This window comes from Meleagris gallopavo, chromosome 7 (assembly GCF_000146605.3).
Source record: "Meleagris gallopavo isolate NT-WF06-2002-E0010 breed Aviagen turkey brand Nicholas breeding stock chromosome 7, Turkey_5.1, whole genome shotgun sequence".
NCBI classification, from domain to species: domain Eukaryota; kingdom Metazoa; phylum Chordata; class Aves; order Galliformes; family Phasianidae; genus Meleagris; species Meleagris gallopavo.
The window spans coordinates 33,590,839-33,596,838 of NC_015017.2; the positions used below are offsets into that span (position 1 = coordinate 33,590,839).

Here is a 6,000-nt window from a genome sequence, read left to right on the forward strand (position 1 = left end):
TCATGGAATTTGAGTTGGAAGGGACCCTTAAAGGTCATTAGCTCAACTCCCCTGCAATGAACAGGGATAGCTACAGCTCAGTCAGGTTGCTCGGAGCTTTGTCCAGCCTGACCTTGGATGTCTCCAGGGATAGGGCTTCATCACCTCTCAGAACAGCCTATTCCAGTGCTTCACTACCTGTATCATAAAAAACTTTTTCATTATATCTGGTCTAAATCTTGCTAGCTTGAAACCATTTTTCATTGTCCAATCACAACAGAGCCTGCTGAAGTGTCTGTCCCCTTCTTTCATACATCTCACCCTTAGATACTGAAAGTCCACACTCAGGTCTCCCTGGAGCCTTCTCTTCTCCGGGCTGAACAGCTCTAGCTCTCAACCTGTCCTCACAGGGGAGGTATTCCATCCCTTGGATCATTTTTGTGGTCCTCCTCTGGATGTACTCCGACAGGTCTGTGTCTCTCTGCATCTGAACACAGTACTGCAGATGAGGTCTCACCAACACAAAGTAGAGGGACAGGATCCCCTCCCTTGCCCTGCTGGTCATGCTTCTTGGGTTGCAAGGACTCTTATTGCTGGCTCACATCCAGCTTCCCCCCTCCAGTATCCCCAAGTCCATCTTGGCAGGGCTCTATCCTTTTGTCCCCCAGCTTGTGTTGATGGCTGCCATGACCCAGGTGCACAACTTTGACCTTAGCTTTGCTGAACCTCATGAGATTCTCTGGACCCACTGCTCAGACCTGTCTGGGTCTCTCTGGATGGCATCCCATCCCTTGGGTGATATCCACAAACTTTCTATCAGTGTCATTGATAAAGATATTAAAGAGCATTAGTCCCAGTACTGATTCCTAAAGGACACCACTCATCACTGATCTCCATCCACACACTGAACCATTGACTCTCTGGGTTTGATCCTGCAACCAGTTCTTCATCCACTGAACAGTCCTCCCATCAAATCCACATATTTCCAATTTGTAGAGAAAGATTTGTGGGTGCACACATCTGGACATGGTTAGTGAGCTGAGCCCATGCCATAGCGGAATATAAGGTCAGTGTTCAGTCTTTTAAAAAACAGCAACAACAACAAAGAACAACATTATAGAACATTTTCTTTATGGATCTTCGCAATTTCTGGATCCTGTGCAGGGGCCAGTAGCTTCCTATCATGTGTTTCCACTATTATTAATCTAATTCTGTGGTTCTCCATCAACCTACTTTTTCAGTACATACCTCCAGTTTGAAAAGCAGATTTTGAATTCTCTTATTCTCTGAGTGCTGCCTTACTGTCCCTCTCACCTCGACAGCATCTGCAGAGTCAGTAGGAATCATTTTCAATTCATCAGCCCTAAATTAATGAAAACACAAAGTGAGACTGGATACAGAATGTAAAGCTCTGCATAGCCATGCATGAGACTTCTTGCTTGTTTTATACTACTAACCATTCTGAGCATGATTTTCCAACATATTTTGTACTTAGCAAGTATTACATTCGTCCAGACCATATTTTCTTAGCCTGAGAGATAGTGTCAAAAGACTTTCTAAAGTCACTGTAATATCTGCCATTTCATCCCTATCCACAGCATCTGTTCCTGTTACAGAAGAACATCAGAATGAATTCACACATTTTTTCTTCATGAGCCCATGCTGCCTGCTGCTAGTCTCCTTGTTATTTTCTGTTGTTCTTATATAATGTCTGTATGAAAATATTTTTCCAGGAGTTAAAGTTCTTCTGTCTGCTCTGCAGTTCACTGTGTTTTTCCCCCTTTCCTCCTCCAGCTTTCTCACATTGCATCTTCTGAAGAATCTCGTGCAATCACATCTCCATCATTCCTAAGTAGCTCATTGATCCGTAAGTTATTTTGAGAGTCTCTTCAACTTTGCTGTCCTTGCTGGCCAAACTTTCTGAACCAGTGCTCATCATAAAGAGCTTGTCTCATCCTGCTTTCCCTTCACTCCTTTGGTGATCTTCCATTTTCTATCGTCCTCTCTACTGAGTATTACCTAAGTTTAGGTTGAACATTCTCTGTGTGGTTTCTGCAATAGGTAACAGCAGTTCCCTTTTCTTTGACTCTTCCGTTCTTTTCAGCTCTGCCATTCAACTTCAGTTTCTCTCACCCTCAGCTGTATAGACTGAGTGAATACTTTTCTTTAGGCTATTAGCATGGTCTTTGAACTGCTGTTTCCTCTCGCTTTCACCACATTCAATTTGCTCTGTTGCATTATTTACTTCTTTAAGAGGTTTTAGGTGGTTTGGTTTCTGTGTATGACACACTGAAACACAGCTATGTTGTGTAGTCTTGATGTGCATTTGCCTTCTACTTTCCCTTCTGCTTACTGTTTTGGGGAAGAGCCTTTTTTGCTGTTATTTCCAGAGTCATGGATGCATTGCTGTGGGAATGGCGGAGGTGCCAGACCTGCTGAGTCACTTGTGCCCTGATGTAACCTTCTAAACACTGCAGCCCTATGGAACAGGGCTTGGGGCTCTGCTGGTGATTATTACTGGGGGCATTAACCCCAGTGGATATTCACAGAGAGCTCTGTTTTATGGTCAAGTATCAATATTCAGATTAAGTTAATTCCTTAAAAACAAAACACAAAGAAAACAGAAATAGTTGCTAGATCTTGATGTTTGCAGAGCATGGTTGTGTATATACTTAGCATTCTGTAATCATATGTGGTCAGACTTATCCTAAAGATGTCTATTTGTTCTTTATCTAGCTTCTCATTAATTACGCTATATATAGGAATCCCTGAAACACATTTTAAATAAATAGGTGCTGCAGCAGAAGTTCACTATGATTGATATTTTTTTCTTTCTAAACATGATACTGGTGTACCTGTAAATGTTTAGATAATTCATGCTTGCTCCAGCATGACCCACAACAGAAGCAGCCAGTAGAAGACTTTCCATTGACTCCTGTGGATTTGTATAGGTCCGTGTAAACACATAAACTCAAAATACAGGTCAGTGGTAGAAATCTGAAATACTTATGTTTTCTGATCTGAAAGAAAGAAATGGAAATGCTGAAGAAAGATACTGTAACTAGAGATATGCTTGTTACCCTACAAGGAGTGGCTAGCACTCTGTTGCTATCTTTTAGTTCCAGGGATAGCATATGTATATTCTGGTGTCTAAAGGAGATTGGGTAGGATTTAAAGGGAACTTTTAGTTTAATGATGGATGTCCTTGCTGGAGAGTGGTCTCAGGTAGATCAGGATTCTCTCTGCAGAAATCACTCTTCTAAAATGCGTGCATTTTGTAAATAAAACCAGGCTCTTGGATGTCTGTGTCTACTCTGTCTGAATCTGCCTACAAGAGACATCAAAAAACCCCACGACCCTCACAGATCACAGCAATTGCAGGGTGTCTGAGTTTACAGCGCTGTGACTGTGGCTGCCTTCATCTATGCGGCAACCTGACTTCAGCTTGCATGAGGGTGGCCTCTTCCCAGCCATGCCAGGAGCTTTGCGCCACCTGTAATTAGACAAGAAAATTGCTCAAGTTAACGCTGCATCGAAACACAGCGCTAATATCCGCCTGTCTCAGCAGTAAGACAGCCACCATAAATACGCGATGCAACTGGCTGTCAGCTATCCTGGCTTCTGGAGCAACTCGCTTCTCTAAGAAGAAATTTCCAGGCCCGGTTATTAATCAGGCTGTGAGTGATCTGCAGCCCTAGGATCCGTCACGCATCGATCAGCTCCGTCCCGCTCTCCCTGTGAGCAGCTGTTTCCGGCTCTGTCTCGATGGTGATGAGGAGCAATCAGCCCTGCTGCTGAGTGAGGCTGAGGGGAGAATGACAGCCGTATCCTAATGAAACAGTAAGGTTAGGAGCTGGTCTGCATTGCTGCTGCTGCTTTTGCAGGACCCCGAAACAGGGTGGTTTGTGGCTGTGTGCGTGGGCAGCCCTTGGAGCACTTGGCAGTTGTCTCCAGTCTGAGCCTTCGGCGCGATCACGTGGAAGCGTTTCAGAAAACATATATGACTTTCAGCTGTCTGGCACTTCCCAATCTCTTCTGTTTCTTGCCTATAGGGCTATCAATCATTCTGTTCTTTTCGGCTAAGCGGTTTTAAATCTCCTGTGAAAAAATTGTGTCAGTCCAGTGTAAGGACAAGTGGCTGCTCTGCAACACTAATTCGGTCTTGCTTAAGACATGAAAATAGACTGGTCAAATATCAGTTTGAAGTTTCTAGACCTTGAAATGATTTAAAATCTCTTTTAAGAGAAAGACCAGGGCTGAAACTTTGTCTCCAAGGCATCGTTTTTAGCTTAGCAGTAAGCTCTGATGATCTTTTCTTCAAATTGCCTATTGTAGAGATGTCTGCAAAGAAAGTGCTTCTTTGGGACTGTTTGTGTTTAGTAGCAGCATTTACTTCATTTTGTGTGACAGATGACTCGGCTTTTCAATCGGGCAAAGGCTCATTCAGTCCCACTGGGGCAGGGTTTGACCTGCAGAAGGGCTTTGCTTTGGCAGGACAGTGGCAGTGGGTGATGCTCGGGACGTTCAGCCACCTCCGCACAGCTGTCCTTTTCAGTTGGTTGTGTACACGCTGTGTGCCCGCGTTATTGAATTTTTATCATTTAATTATTTTTCCTTAATGAAATCTACTCTGAGATATTGATAGCATTCATGGTGATCGGTCGCAGCCGATGGCACACAGCTGGTGGGGCTCTGCGTTCCGCAGCGGATCCACAGGCTTCACAGGGATGGTGGCACCCAATTAAGATTTAAATGTCTGAAAGCCTTTAATATCTGTTGTGATTGATATTCTGTAATTGGGGGGTTTCTGAGCAGATTCCAAATTAAGCTTCATAGATTTATTTTTCTCCTAAGGCTCTGATTTTGAGACACTGAGGAATTCCAGAGGATTGCTGGGTGAGGCTGAATGAACTCTGGTTCACTCCTCACCATAGCCATGCCTTCATTCACTCATAAATAAGTGCCTGATTTCTACTTGAGGGATTTTTTTTTCTTTTCCAAAAGATGGGGAAGTCAAAGAATTGAATGCAACCTTACATTGTAACGATTCTATTTTAAGCAGATATTCTGCTTTTTTTTTAATCTCAGTATTATCATACAGCAGCTCAACTAATGAATATATAATTTTCTTTCCTTTCTGCTTGTCACGCCCTGCTAACATGGACATCTACAAAGGCTCAGGTTGGTGTTGCAATCTGTCTTCATCTTATCTGATTGTTCTCATTTAGTAAAAAGGGGCTTCGATGTTGTTCTGCATCAATCAGCTTTTTTCCCTTCCTCTCTTTAAAACTGGATCCAACATTATTACCACATTACAGATTCATCCACAGAGGTGCCACATTCATTTGTTACCCCTGAAACTATCCTTCAGCTTCAGCAGAATGTGCTGTTTCGAAAACGCAGGACATTGATTTATTTATATCTACTTAAATTTGCTCTGCTTACCTTGCTTTGTGACAGGGAGACAGCAGAAGCTGCAGTACTTACAGCTTCTGGAATCAGCAAAAAAAAAAAAGCAGCACCACTATTACTAGTGAGTTTCTGCCTTGGTTTAGACCCCTGTGTTTGACAACACAGTACAATATCCTTTGTTAATATCTTGTTTGCATTCAGTATTTTCTTGGTATCGAAGCAATATAATTAAAACAAAAAGCAAAGTCACAGGAAGCGGCTCCTTGTATTAGTGTATGCCCCATTCCCATGTTAACATCTCAGTTCTGGAGGTATAATTCTGAGAGTAAATTGTCTTGCCTGAGTATTTCAGGTAGAAAAACCCTGTGCCTGCGAGGTACCTGCAAGGTCATCCGCAGTGCTGAGCTCTGCTGCTCAGTCTGAGGACTGTGGGGACAGTGAAACCTCGAGTGCTCCTCGTTGTTTATCCATCCTCCCACTCTCTGCCTAATTAGTCCCACAATGAATCCCAGCACCCACGTGTTCAGACCTGCCAGCATTGTACAGCGTGGGGTTCAGGTGGCATCTCAGGGGTCTGGGATGTGGTTGGGGCTGGGTGCTGCCCCTCCT

The 6,000-nt window shown here is 43.4% G+C and overlaps 1 protein-coding gene across 1 annotated transcript in view; it reads left to right on the top strand.

The window, feature by feature from the left end:
* LOC104911857 (thrombospondin type-1 domain-containing protein 7B-like) overlaps positions 1–6,000 on the top strand; it is an 89,484-nt gene that overhangs the window by 16,694 nt on the left and 66,790 nt on the right. The window lies entirely within an intron of this gene.